Below are 14,455 nucleotides of genomic sequence, written 5' to 3' on the forward strand. Positions count from 1 at the left end.
GTAAAAACATCCTTCACATACATAAATCTACAACATATGAACATGTCTGCATGCACACACACAAACAGGGTAATGTGACTCTGCCTGTTTTAATTGGACCAAAGCTGGTGTGCTTCTATTTAATGAGGCCGTCCACATTTATCTGATTCTTCCCACAACCTCTCCAACCCAACCTACAAGATGTAACACACCATTTCTTACTCCAATTAAGTCTCTACTGTAGGCTATCTACAGTATCTACAGTAACATCACTTCAGCTGACCGCCAGCTGATCCAATTATCACCAGGCATGTTCGATATATGAAAAAATGTGGGCTATTTCTGTTACTAACTTTGACTGCTGCAGCCACATACCAGCCTCATGTTGACTGGTTTTGCTTCTTAGTTCTACCTGCTGCAACTTGCTGCTCACTGTTTCATCCATGGTTTTGTTGAGTATGTGTAAGGATTGCAACAACTACCGGACAGATTGCTGTGGGATTTGTTACAGACATCCATGGTGCCCAGAGGATGAATCCTAATGACTTTGTCGATCTCTGACTTTTCCTCTAGCACCACCAAGATACCGTCATTTGTGGCTCTGAATTCAATACCTTAACCACTACTCAATGTATTCCCATGAAATCTGGTACACACATTCATGTTCCACTCCTATAATCATTTGATGATTTCTTTTTGGGTTCCGCCTGGCATTAAGTCCAAACTTAAAAGCCGGAAGCCCTAAGCAGTCATGCATTTGTACATTTTATTTCCTCCGTTTTCTTGTGATAATAGGTTAATTTCATTTGTTTTCTCGATATAATAAAATAATCTTCTCAAGATAACGAGACTTTCTTTTCTCAAGATAATGGGATAATTATCTTGTGATCTTGGGAAAACTAGACTTTGTTTGCCCATTGTCAAAATTTCCTTGATCCATTATCAGGCAGCATAGGGGAGATGCCGACTGACCTTGGAATTAACCTCCTTTCACTTCCCACAGCAGTGAAATGACAGACGGGAGCTCTGGAGTTGACTTTGAGACACAGTAGGCTTTTATTTAATCGCGTATTGCAACCTACACTGTATATTTCATTCTAACCAAACTTCTTGCACTAACCTGCTCTGTTGCTCTGCCGTTCACACATTCACTCTGCTCCTCCTTACTGCTTGCTCACTCACACCTTACACACACACACCTTACACACTGCTCTGTTCCCAATGGGAACTACGCTACTCTTATAACACCGGGATAACAAAAAGGATAGTCTAGTATATTATATCATTGCAGGAAACATCACTCAATGTAGCAATGTCAGAGGAGCAGTATAAATAGTAGGAGTATATAGATCAGTGTTTAAAAATCATCACATGTGATGGAAATCACTGGCCTATCATATTTGATTTGTTATATAAAGATCAAATTAATTACGTCTTCATACCTCAAAGAAATCAATATGTTTCCTTCTTAAAGAACGGCTGAGTATCTTTAAGAAGGAATTAAAGTTGTTCTGGAGGCAAATGTGCACACTCCTCAGTATTGATATTATGAATATTAAGAACTGTTATGAGGTTTGCTCATTAACTACTTTGCTAGGCTGATTTAATATACTTAATGTGTTTGTCATGTCTCCTTATATTTCTTCCACGTGGGCAGATCCAAATAATCTCCATGTTTTTTTTTTCTTCTGGTATTACATCTGACTTACAGACACACTGAGAGTGGTTGAACAGTGTTGCTATGATCTCTGATCCGTTCTATATCTAAAAATACTCTTTGCTTCAATAAACAACATTGTGGCTGTATTTTTAAATTTCAATATGCACACCTAGAATGACTGCACGTGTCATCCTCTAACATTACTGGCAGAAATATGAAAACTGAGACAAATAAAAGAGAATCAGGAGTTCACCATGTGACTGAAATGTCGTCAATTTTATTAGTTATGTCATAAAGGTAGTCTATAAACAGGACACAGGGTACAATAGGCAGAAATGTTCCTACGCATTTCAGTAGCATTGCATTCATTAGGGTGTACCCACCAATGAATGTTCTTTGGACATTGTTATAATGAGGCCTATAGGCAAGAATTTATTCCTCATCATAGAGAAAACAGCAGACCCGTCTGTTCATTTTAGCTTCATTTCTGTGAATAAGTGCCCGAAATATATTGATTTTAGTGCTTCCATAGCCATTGTTGGTGGCTGAATTATTCTCAAAGAAAAAGTAATAAAAAGTTCAAATTAAATGTCAAATGAAATGCAGGCTTGTCAGTATGATTTCCCTTCCAGATTTATGAGCTATATATACCAGACATGGTACAAATACATACACACATTCATACCCTGACTCCAGGCACACAGTGTTGGCAAAGGCTGCCGTACAAGATGCCATCTTCTCATCAAAAATTTACTAATCCAATTCATACACTTACACACACTTGGGGAGCAATTTGTGGTTTAGCATCTTGCCCAAGGACACTTATTATTCTGATGAGTAAACGACCCATCAAATGGACCAAATGACTTGGTCGTGGTCTCAAGTCTCAAGCAAGTCCTTTCAGAATATCAACAAGGAGCATGTTTACATTTAATATCCTTTTTAATATTTAAACTGAAAACATAAACAAGACAGAGGTTAAGCATGTCTCCAGCTTCAAGTTTCTGGGTGTCCACATCTCTGAGGACCTCCCACACTTGAACCCCAGTCAAGCAGGCTCACCAGCATCCGTTCTTTTTGAAGAGACTCAAGAAGATCCATCTGTCTCCTCCAATTCTGGTGAACTTCTACACCAATGAGAGCGTTCTTACCAGCTGCACCACAGTATGGTATGACAACTGCTCTGTCTCAGACTGAAAAGCACTGCACAGGGTGGTGAAGACTGCCCAACATTACCAGTTCTCCACTTCCCACCAATGATGCTGTAGCATTTGCAGAGGGTGTGCAACTTTTCTTTCCCCTTCACTAATGACCCCCTTTTCACCCCACATACTAATACATATTTATACCTCTGTATATATCTATAGCATATTTATACCCCTACTGTGCATATCTAATCTATACTGTATTCATATTTAGCTGTTTGTTCTGTATGTAATATCTACCAATTATGTTACTTGTCACAGTGTTCCATTGTGGATAATGTAGGCACCTGGTTTTGACAAGAAAGAAGACGATGTTGCATATTTTAACTCTGAAACTGTCCATCATGAGTTTTAACAATGTTAGAGGCAACGCTAAATCTGTGGAGCATTCTTTTAACATTATATTATATTCATGTTTCTTAGCTGTAGATGGCTATTCTGTCAGTGTCAGTGGTGATTTTGGCACCTTGTCTGTTGGGTTTGTATTAATCGTTTCACTTTATCTCAGTTCCTTCTTATATCAAACAATTATGATCCAATGTTTTCCAATCAATTTGTAAAAAAAAATCTGTGTTGTAATAGTTTCTACAAATTCAAACCAACATGTTCCTCCTCTTTCGTTGTCTCATTCTTCATTTTTCATTTGATTCGGAAATGTAGAATGTCTTTTATAAACTAAGAGCAGATAAGATAGTAGCCTGTAATGAAGTCAAAAGCTTTCTGTGTGAGTCATGGCCTCCAGTAAGGCTGAGATGAGGGGATGGTAGTGAGTTGAGTCATGTTGATACAGGAGGATCAGATTAACATTGAACTGAATCCAAACACTTCCCATTCCTGCAGTACAATATTTAGCACATTAGTCAAAATGAAGAATATTATTTTACACTGAATATATCCAGACAGTATGCTTAAACTATGAGCTTATTTAAGACGCAATAAACAATAAAACAACAAGATATACAATAAAACAAATAAAATAAATAAAAACCTTTATTTGGCTGCCGTACCACTAGATTGGACCTGCGGTAGACACCTGTAACATATTAACGTTACTAAATTATTGTGTATATTATGTGCTTTTCATTATTTCTGCTTCAGTTAAGGTGATATCACTTGTTGGTGCACATGGAGGATCCTGCTTGTAAACCTTGTAAGTGTCTCATTGAGCAGAGAGCACACACTGTTGGATAACAGTGTTTTGGTTGGCACAAGGCTCATTCTGCTGCCATACTGATATCCTCTTTATGGCTCAAAGACAATCGACCCATCTGGTTTGGGGCCACTGGGCACCAAGGTAAACAAACAGCAAACATACACAGCTAATGGGAGAGTAGATTATGTATTATGATGATGCATTTGTTTGAAGATTGTCACATATACAGACGAGAAGCCATGAGTGTACATCGCACAAGTAAACACGGCAAAAAAGAAGAAAAAAAAAAGAGGAGCCAGATGGAGAGGGGGTGAAGATGGTACAAGATGGAGTATGTACAAAGCGAAGAGTGGACCTGTACCATCTGTAAAACAGTTGGGAAAAATAGCCTGAAGGAGAAGGGAACAAGAACATCAAAAATAAACACAAAACGGAGTAAGTCATTTCATTTTATGTGCCACTCAGCACAGTCGACGCATAAAGCAGATGTTCTCAGTTCAGTTAAAATCATTAAAAACCTCTGGAGGCACAGCTTCCAGCAACAGCTGAGTGTTCTAAATTTAATGAAATTATAAACTGGAGAAAGCACTGGAGAAAAACTGTCTGAAATGTGGATTATGAGCCTTTAAAAGTTATTTAAGGCTTTACACAAACTGACAAAACTTCACTGAATGATACAGCAGAAATACATACTGTAGATTATATTATGCAAGGAAATAAAGGTCAAACCTACATACGTAGCAGACAAACATCCCTTTAAAAGGTTAAAACTATTTTTTTATAAAAAGGCCTTTTTATAAAACTGTCTCAAAACACACACACACACACACACACACACACACACACACACAGAAACTCAAAGCTGTTTAAAACTCTGAATTTAATGCATCAATTGTCGTCAATTTTCCAGGTGAGGGGGTTGGTTGCTTAAATAAACTTTTATATTCATTAAAAGATTCATGTGGGAATCCGACCGAGGAACATTATTCAACATTTACAGTCTTTAATCTTTTGTGAGTTTGTAACCTTTCCAAGTTACATTGTACCTACTTTACTCTGTGCAGGAAATAACCAAACACACATAAGCAAATATATCACACCTGTTCTCTATTTATACAATATCATATTGCCTATAGCTTGTATTAGATCACATAGAACAGTCAAGTATGCCATATGCTGAGTGACATTTCAGGAGTCGTGCAATAGACCTGTGATATTTTATCTGACACACAAGAAGACTACATTCAGATATTAAACAAATATAACAACTGATGCGCTCATGTTTCATACTCCAAATAAAAAATCTAACAAAATACAATAAACATAACTGTTAATCTAGTCTAGAATCAATTTTTAAATTACAACAACCAGTCAATAAACTACACTACACATTTATCACCACCTACAGAACATTTATCCACCAGCTTTTATAAATACTTTAGATGTGTGTACAAATAAAATCTCCCATTGTTCAGTGTATGTTAAAATGTATAATATACATGTAATATCAACTTATTAGGAAAGGAGTTAATTTGTTGAATTGTTCAGTATAAGTTGCTTTGGTCTGATTGATTTATTTACATGTTTATTTAAACCGTATGAAATTGAAATGACTAAACTTATACACAGTCTAAAGAATATGTGGCTTCTGTACACAGCATTTTGTATCTGATTTTAGGTTCAGGCTGTAATGTCTCATCATTTCATAATAGCAGCAGTTATTTCTTCCCTCAAAAAAGATCATTGTATCATCTAACTGGCTTTCAGAAACTGAGCTCTCTGCTGGTGTCTATTTTGATTTATCAAACCAAGTGTCCCAAAACAGTTGCAGAGATGAGGTTTTGGCTCATGAAATATTCTTTTTGGAACATTTTTATGTTTTTATTGGACAGCTAAAAGTAGAGGGATGACAGAAATTCAGGGTAGGGAGAGAGAGAGAGGAAAGACATGCAATGAGTCCTCCGCCAACTTAGGCCATTGTGGTACTTCTCACAGTATAAAGAAGGGATGGCGTATGTGTGACATCACCCAGTTTCCAAATCTGTGGCTCTGGCTGCCACCATGTTGGCAGTACTGCGTCCTCCGCCTCCTGGCTGATCTAAAAATCTGCAAAGATGTGGATCATCTGCGGACCTGAGGCGGGCCAAATGATCCCTAGGTGCTCAAACAAGCCATCTGCATTGGCACCCACCTGTCAGTCAAAGCAACCATTGTTGCAAACAATTGTGTTAAAGTATCTTATTTCTTCTGTCTTTAAGTCACCTGTTTTACACAAAATAACAATGTATCTTTTAAATGAGTTGCTATATTCTTACTGATTTTCCTCCCCTGTCACTTAATTATCTCATAATGTACTTTTCATTTGACTTGTGCCCCTTTTTCCATCAAGACATTGTATTTGACAGACAAGACAAAGTCCTTCAGTTACTTGGCTACTTAAGATCTCCTCCGCCTGCATTTCTACTTGCACTGGTGTGTGCGTTTTGCGAGCGTGTTCCCTCCATCACTTGTGACTGCTTGGCATCTTGACAAGTGTGTGACAGTCAAGTCTGTCAACAACGGCAGCATGATGAATCCTTACACAATATGCTGGCAATGAACAGCGTCTCTCCAGCAGACAGAGAGAAAAGAAGGGAGGACAAACTGGAACACTGTATATTTTTGACAGAAAGATAAACAGAACAGCCTGGGTTCATCACCAAAACAAATAAATCGATGAATGAATCATGGCAGACTCTGATTGGCTCCAGTACAAGAATAGCTTGATTAGTTCTACAATCAACAGATGTCAATACTTCTTGAAACTACTGAACGTTGCCTGCTCTCTATTCTTGAAGTAATATCATGTCCTTAAAGCAAGAAAAAGACGAGGACAGATCGACCTCTCCTTCTATTGAGTTCCGACATTACATAAAAGTGAAAACACATTCGTCATCACACAAAGTTCAGCTAGGACGTCAAAGAGACAAATAAAAAATAGTGGTACTCTTGGATACCATGATTCTAATACCATTGAACATGAGGAGGTAGAGGGTCGCCTGTGGCGCTGCACAGTTTTGTTGGTGTTGTTTTTCACAGGAAAATACTTTGGGTCGGGTATATAGCCTATTTTTAATTCCTTCTCTGCTGCATAAAAAACATCCTGCTGTCTGTGAATTGGTTTCTCAGTGTCAACACAGAGCCTGAGGGGAGAAGAATGAAATGGCGGGAGTGAAGTACTCTGCTAATAGAAAGAATTAAATGAAACGAGGACCCTTTAGGGCTCCTTTACGTAGTCTCTCTCGACTCAGTACCTTAACAGTGCTTCCACTGGCCTTTTATAAAAGGCAACATGTGGGTGACTCATTGCCCTGCTTCACCATGAAAATGTGAATGATTGCTGGTTTGTGTGGCACAGACTAGAGTCTGTTGGGTCCCTAAGCAAAAATTCCCAGGGGTCCCTTCCGACCAGTGTTCATCACCATTATGTTATAAATAATCTAACACCAACAAAAAATGTATGAAATCAAAACTTTTTTTTATTCCAAATGTTCACATATCGTACCATATTAGAATTAAATAATGTGAAAAAACTGATTGTAAAGAACAATAAAAAACAAAATAAATAACTAAATAACAACAAGGTTGTTACATTGTAAATGACTCATATTCTCATAAGGCTATTTTTTTAAGCACTGGTTCAAATTCTGCCTGACAAAAAAACAAAATGTGTATATTGTCATAAAGAATCTTTCCAGGGCATGGCATATCAATTAAAGTAGAACACTGGACTTACGGTTTTCATCGTCAGCATTTGGTACTTTATCGGTCTGTTTTGTGGTCATACATTTAAGTAATGATCCTGAGGAGAGATAAGAGAGAGATTTTTAATTGTTCTCCTTGGGCATAGCTTTCATTACACTGGGGAACAATTCAGAAAAAAAAAAATGCTGATTCCAAAATTGCAGTCAGTTTTTTTCTAGCAGCTAGTTTCACCATTCCAAGTCAGAGGGCAAATATCAGTGCATTTGTCAAACAAGCATATTTTTCATATTTTAAAGTAAAACTCTGCGATCAAGACAAGCCGTGCAAGCAGTGTGTCGAGAGTTTATGTATGTGGACCAAAGGAACACGTGAAAAGTTGGCATTTGGTATCCCCATGGTTTGGGAAGAGCAAAAAGATTGTTGCACAGACTGTTAGGCTACTTTTGTTTAGTGAAAACAAGCAGATATCTGTTAAGTACAGTATTTTTCATATTTTTTAAGAAAACGGGGATCCTATAGTTCAAAAACAGCTGTCAGACCTAACTCAACAAAAATTACGTTCCCCAGTGTTATTCATTGCTATCATAGCATTCATAGATTAGGGCTAGCTATTAACACTTACACAACTTTAATAGTTACAGAAAAAGCTGTTTTTCCATCCAGATCACTCCAATACATTTTGTACCTTCAACAGACATCTATGTCCATCCATGGTACAACAAGTAAACAAAACGTTCAGCTTGTTGCTCAGTTCCAGGCTGAGAAGGAATTTAATAGGGTCCTTCACTCAGAACTGGTAAACCTCAAGAACCAGGTCCACCAGATGGAGGAGCCCCTCTGTCTTTCACAGGACCTGGAACATCTGAATGAGTCTTCCTTAAGCGATTCACAGGATTCATTGTATGAGTGTGTTCCTCAGAACCCTGAACTAGAGGCTGAAGACTCTCCCTCTGTTTCTCAGGGCGTAGATCCGAATGCTGGGGCTACAGGTGGTGGGGAGAATGCGGCCATGACAACCAAGAAGCATTCTGTATGGAAGAGAAGGCGCCACTTCCTTGGTTTGAGGAAGCACAAGAATAGGCAAGAGGACTCCTAATCCAGGACAAATTTCAAATAAATGTCCTTCCCCATGTCTGTGTGGGTTTTCTCCGAGAGCTTCGGTTTCCCCACACAGTCAGTGACGAATAATATAAAAATAAAAAAAATAAAAACATCTGAGTGGACTTCTCCATTCTGAGTGGCTATTAAAGTCACAGGATGGCACAGAATGTCCCTCCTCATGTCTGTGTGGGTTTTCTCCGAGAGCTTTGGTTTCCCCACACAGTCAGTGACGAATAATATATATTAAAAAAAAATTAACATCTGAGTGGACTTCTCCATTCTGAGTGGCAGAACCCAGAGTTAATTAGTGGTAGAAAAAAGTAAAATTGCTGCCTTAATACTTACACCGTTTTAGTATTTTGTAACTGTTTTCCTCAAAAAACAAATTAAGTACTAATTACCTTCAGGAAAAGTCTTTGGATTAAAAAAAAACAGAATCTGTAAAATAAAGACTAGATTACTTAATATTATGGTTTTGAGCAAATATTTTGATAGGTTTTCTTCTTTCATTAGAGGCAACTTCATATATAGTTTATTGTGTTTGTGTGTGTGTGTGCTTCTTTTGCATGATCATAGTACTTCTTTCGTTATATGCATCTGACTGCATATCTAGATGGAGCCCTTACAGCAGATGTATGATATAACTTTTCTAACAGAGAACAAACAATGGCTTTTACTGTAAATCCTTTCCGGCTGCTCTGTAGTCAGAGCCAGGTCTGATTGACTGAGCAGCAGGCCTTTGATCGCTGTTCATTGCTGGGCACAGAAAGCAGAATTCCTCTTGACACGTTGTGCAATGTTTTCCAAAAATATTAAATACAGGTTTTTTTCTCACTAAAATGACACTGTTTCTCTTAAAAGTGATGATCTCATACTTGTGGTTAAATGTGATTCCTAGCACAGAAGTAGTGAGGTATAAAGGGTAACAGCAGGGCTGGAGACACTTAAATTAATGATAAATGGTGGCGGAAAAGAAAGACTCATGACCATGGATGTTGTTTGAGACATTATAATGGCATGCTGTTTTTTATATACCAAATTTAAATTTCCAGCATTTTCTATTTTCAGTCTGATACTTTAAGCACAATGTAATCACCCACACACACACTCTCACAGTGGCTTCAGTGAAAATTTACAGGTTTTAAAGCAAACAAAACAATCATGAAAAATGTTACTGCAGAGAAAAAAACACTGGTATATTATCATATGTGGTATTATTTGATTGTTGATACTGATTCATAAGTATGTAAGTAGCATTTTATCATTGTAGCTGATTAAATGGAGCTGGTTTAGTTACTGTATGTACAGTTAAAGGGTCAGTGTGTGGTATATTTAAATGTATTTGTATTTTTAAATATAATTTTTTAATATTGAGCATAGTTAGTCACGTGACGCGGTGAAGAAGATGGCTGCTTAGCTGAGTAGCTCCGCCGTGGTAGCTTATACATTTATCCGTCAACACATAAATAGTAGGCATTTCCTTACTAGAACACGTCCAGACTTTAGACAAAGCGCTTGGGAGACAATGTCGGGCAAGCCTAAAAGCTCCAGACGACAGAATCCTAAAAACATCACTGGCTTGCCAGCTGCCCGTGTTAGCAGCGACGCTAATTCACCAGCGAGTCAGGAAGAAGACCGTGGCCAGCCACCAGGTAACGTCGGGAGCCTTTGTAAGGGGGGCATGTTATTCAGTTCTCATCACACAGGAAAAAACAAAACACAAGGAAACTTGCAGACTTGGAGAAGAAAGTGAAACAAAACTATTCCCCACACATCTTAAAAACAGTCACACAGCTTAAATATGAATATAATCGGATAATATCACAGAAGGTTGAGTTTGGATTATTCAGGGCAAGACAAAAGTATTTCGAGTCCGGGGATAAGGCCGGGAAACTCCTGGCACGATATATTAAGAAACAGGAGTCCATGGCCACGATATCTGCTATCCAGGCTCAAAGTGGGGGTCTTGCGACAAAATCGTCAGACATAAATGGGGCCTTTAGAAATTTTTACGTGGAGCTGTATACCACCACATACTCTTGCCAAAAGAAAGATATTCTTTCTTTTTTAGCAGGGTTGGACCTTCCAACTTTGAATATAGAGCACCGCAAGTTTCTGGATGCTTCAATCACAGCAGAAGAAATAAAGGAAGTTATCCGAAAGCTGCGTGCTGGTAAATCACCCGGACCTGACAGGTTGACCGCAGAATCTTATAAATGTTTTATGGAGGAGCTCACTCCACTCTTGTTACAAATGTATAATAAAGCTTTTGAAAAAGGAGTGTTACCCCCGACTTTGTCTCAGGCTCTAATATCTCTGAATTTTAAAGGAAGGCAAAGAGCCCACGGACTGTAAAAACTATCGTCCAATTTCGTTGATATCTATAGACACTAAAATACTTTACAAAATCCTTGCAAATCGTCTCAGTACGGTTATAACTACTCTAATACATACAGATCAGGTTGGGTTTATATCTAACAGATTTGCCTCGGATAACATTCAACGTCTAATTAATGTTATGTGGATGGTTAGGAACAACAATGCACGTACAGCAGCCATCTCACTCGATGCTGAAAAAGCATTTGATTGCGTAGAGTGGCAATACCTTTTTCAAGTGCTGGAGATTTAAGGCTTTGGGCAGACATTTCTGAAGTGGGTGAAATTGTTATATAATGAGCCTCAAGCGGCTGTACAGGCTAATGGCATAATTTGTCCATATTTTAAGCTGGGTCGTGGAACCCGGCAAGGTTCACCTCTCTCCCCATTACTGTTTTGTTTAGCATTAGAACCTCTAGCTGCAGCAATTCGTAAAGACCCTAATATCCCTGGAGTCCCAATTGCGGGGACCACACATAAGCTTATGCTATATGCTGATGATATTTTAATATTTATTACGGACCCAGACAAATCTATTCCTGCGTTGCTTAAAACTCTTTTTCTAGTTTTTCAGGCTATAGAGTGAATTGGACTCTGGATCATTTCAATGGCCCCCTAAGGGAATAAAATATTTGGGAATATTGTTTCCTAGGCAACTAGACAAAATAGTACAATGCAATTTTGAACCACTCCTAGACAAAATTAACAGATTTGGAAAGGTGGGCTCTGCTTTATCTCTCACTATGGGGAAAAGTCAATATTATAAAGATGAATTGTTCTGCTAGAGTTAATTACCTACTTCAGTCTCTCCCACTGAGTATCCCAGCAAAATATTTTAAACAATTTGATGCTATGTGTAACAAGTTTTTCTGGAACGGTAAAAGGCCAAGAATACATCTGCGTAAATTGCAGAAGCCTGTAGGGAAAGGTGGCCTGGGAATGCCAAATCTTTTATTTTATTATTATGCATTCAATCTGAAGCATTTGGCACACTGGGCTTTACCCCCTGGGGAGAGCGCTGCCTTGGTATGCAATAGAGCGGTCATTGTGTATTTCAATACCTCCAATGCTGTTCTTAATGGCTAGAATGCCTCCAAATGCTCGATCCCATCCCATTATCTCTCATTTACAAGGACTATGGAGAAAGGTGTCTTGCATATTTAAAATTAGCCCTTTTTTAAGCTTAGACCCTAAACCCTTGGCCCATATTGTGAAACCCTTAACCAACTGGATCCAGACAAGTATAATGATTGGCAAGCAGATGATAATGAGAAAGTGGAAAGATGCAGAGGGCCCCGTATTTCAAGAGTGGTTCATGGAGTTAGGTAAAATAGCTGCTTTCGAAAGAATATCCTATAGTATAACAAATGATATGGATAAATATAATGAGAAATAGGGAAGGTTTTTAAGACTGCATTCTTTACAGGGTAGCTAAAATATTTCTGCATATATTGATCATAATGGGCTGTTTTGGGGGAGCGGGATGGAAATGATGGTGGAGGTGGGCTGGATGCTATGCAGGGATCTGTTCTCCGGAGGTCTACTTGTGGTCAGTGAATTTCACATGGGACAGCAACAGTATAGTGGTGGTTTCCTGGTAAATGGACTGCTTAACATATTGAGCATGGACTGATGTATCTGTCTGGGAGTTGTCATGTCTTTATTGTATTTCATTTTCTGTCTGTTATTTATATGTTTTATGGTCAAATAAGTTGGTGCGTCTTTTATCTTGACTTTGCCTTATTTTTTTATTTTTTTATTATTATTATTTATTTTTATTATTTATTAATTTTGAATATTTTTTCTTGTTGTTCTTCCAATGTTCTATTAGTTTAATCTTGTAAAATGTGAAACTCAATAAAAAATTTGAATCATAAAAAAAATATTGAGCATAGTTTTTATATTCTGTTTTATTTTAGCTAAAATTTTTATAGTATTGTGTTTTACTCTTAAGCTTATTTTTACTTTTACGTGTAGTGCTGTTACACTGTTTTAGTGCTCTTAATACTGAGCTGACCGATTCTTCACATTTCATTGTATTGTTGATCCTGTGTTATCTTACATTTGATAAATAAACCGGAAACTTGAACTAGTACTCAACATTGAACATGTACATATGGATGTAAAAAAGTTCAGCTACTTGTCTCACCTCATCTGACTGTCCAGGCATGAATTAATGTACAGTATCTTTGCATGGAGCATTTATAGAAACACTGAGAGTTTGACAAGTTTTTTTCTTTTCTACTAATTTCTTTAAGGTGAAATTTTATTAAATTGACTGAAAAAGAAGGAGCAGGCAGTGAAGAGGCATCTAGCTGTAGCTCTGGTTGTCTGCATTTCCAGTAGGTAAGAGCCCTGGAGTCAGCTGCCCAGGCATAGTGTTTACTCAAATATAATCACTTACTTTGCCTGGGAGCCACTTTGGCAAAATGACAGGAGGCTGAAGACCAGTTAATAAACAAACATTTAAAAAAAATTGTCAGATAAAATGAATCTTGAGAGTCATAATCTTCTTGTGGTGCCACCAGGCAGAAGACGTGCACTGAAGTTTGTTTTGATTCATGATGGCGCCTGATATTAGCAACCTTGCATACAGCAATTGTCATTTGGCAAATTAAACACAGTTGTTTGAGTGATTGGTATGAGGTGGAAAGGTAAAGACAAATTCATCTGTCCATTCTTCACTAAATTGCCTGTTTTCCTTGTATACCTTTCAACATTTGCTGTCATCACTCATCTTTCCAAAGAGGCAAACCCAATCGCAGCAGCTCTGCACAGCACAGGACAGAAGCCACAAGTGTTGCTTGTTCTCACTTTCCATGTCGCTGCAAGTTCCCCAGTGACAGCCAGGGAACACTATTGAACATTTACTAATTGGTATAAACAAACAAAGAAATTCCTAGTGTGAATCAATTTATTTTAATTGTGAATTAGAAAACATTTGGCAGGATTCTCACTTTGAAACAAGCTGGAAACACTCAAAAGTCAACTGGAAACCACATTTTCAACCAATTAATGGAACTGATGTAAGCTTAATCAGCCAGCTAGAGCTGACAAATCCTGCACCAGTAGAAGGTGGAGTCTGCTTTTGTCTACCTCCTTGTGAAAACAAGAACTTATTGTTTCATAAATGAATATGGAGTGGTAAATCAGCATTAATTGCATAATGTGTGAGGTGCAAGTGAGAAAGGAAAAAGCTTGACAGGCAAGCATGGGGACACTCAGTTCAGTTCTTGA

The sequence above is a fragment of the Larimichthys crocea genome, chromosome XII (assembly GCF_000972845.2).
Source record: "Larimichthys crocea isolate SSNF chromosome XII, L_crocea_2.0, whole genome shotgun sequence".
Taxonomy (NCBI): Eukaryota; Metazoa; Chordata; class Actinopteri; family Sciaenidae; genus Larimichthys; species Larimichthys crocea.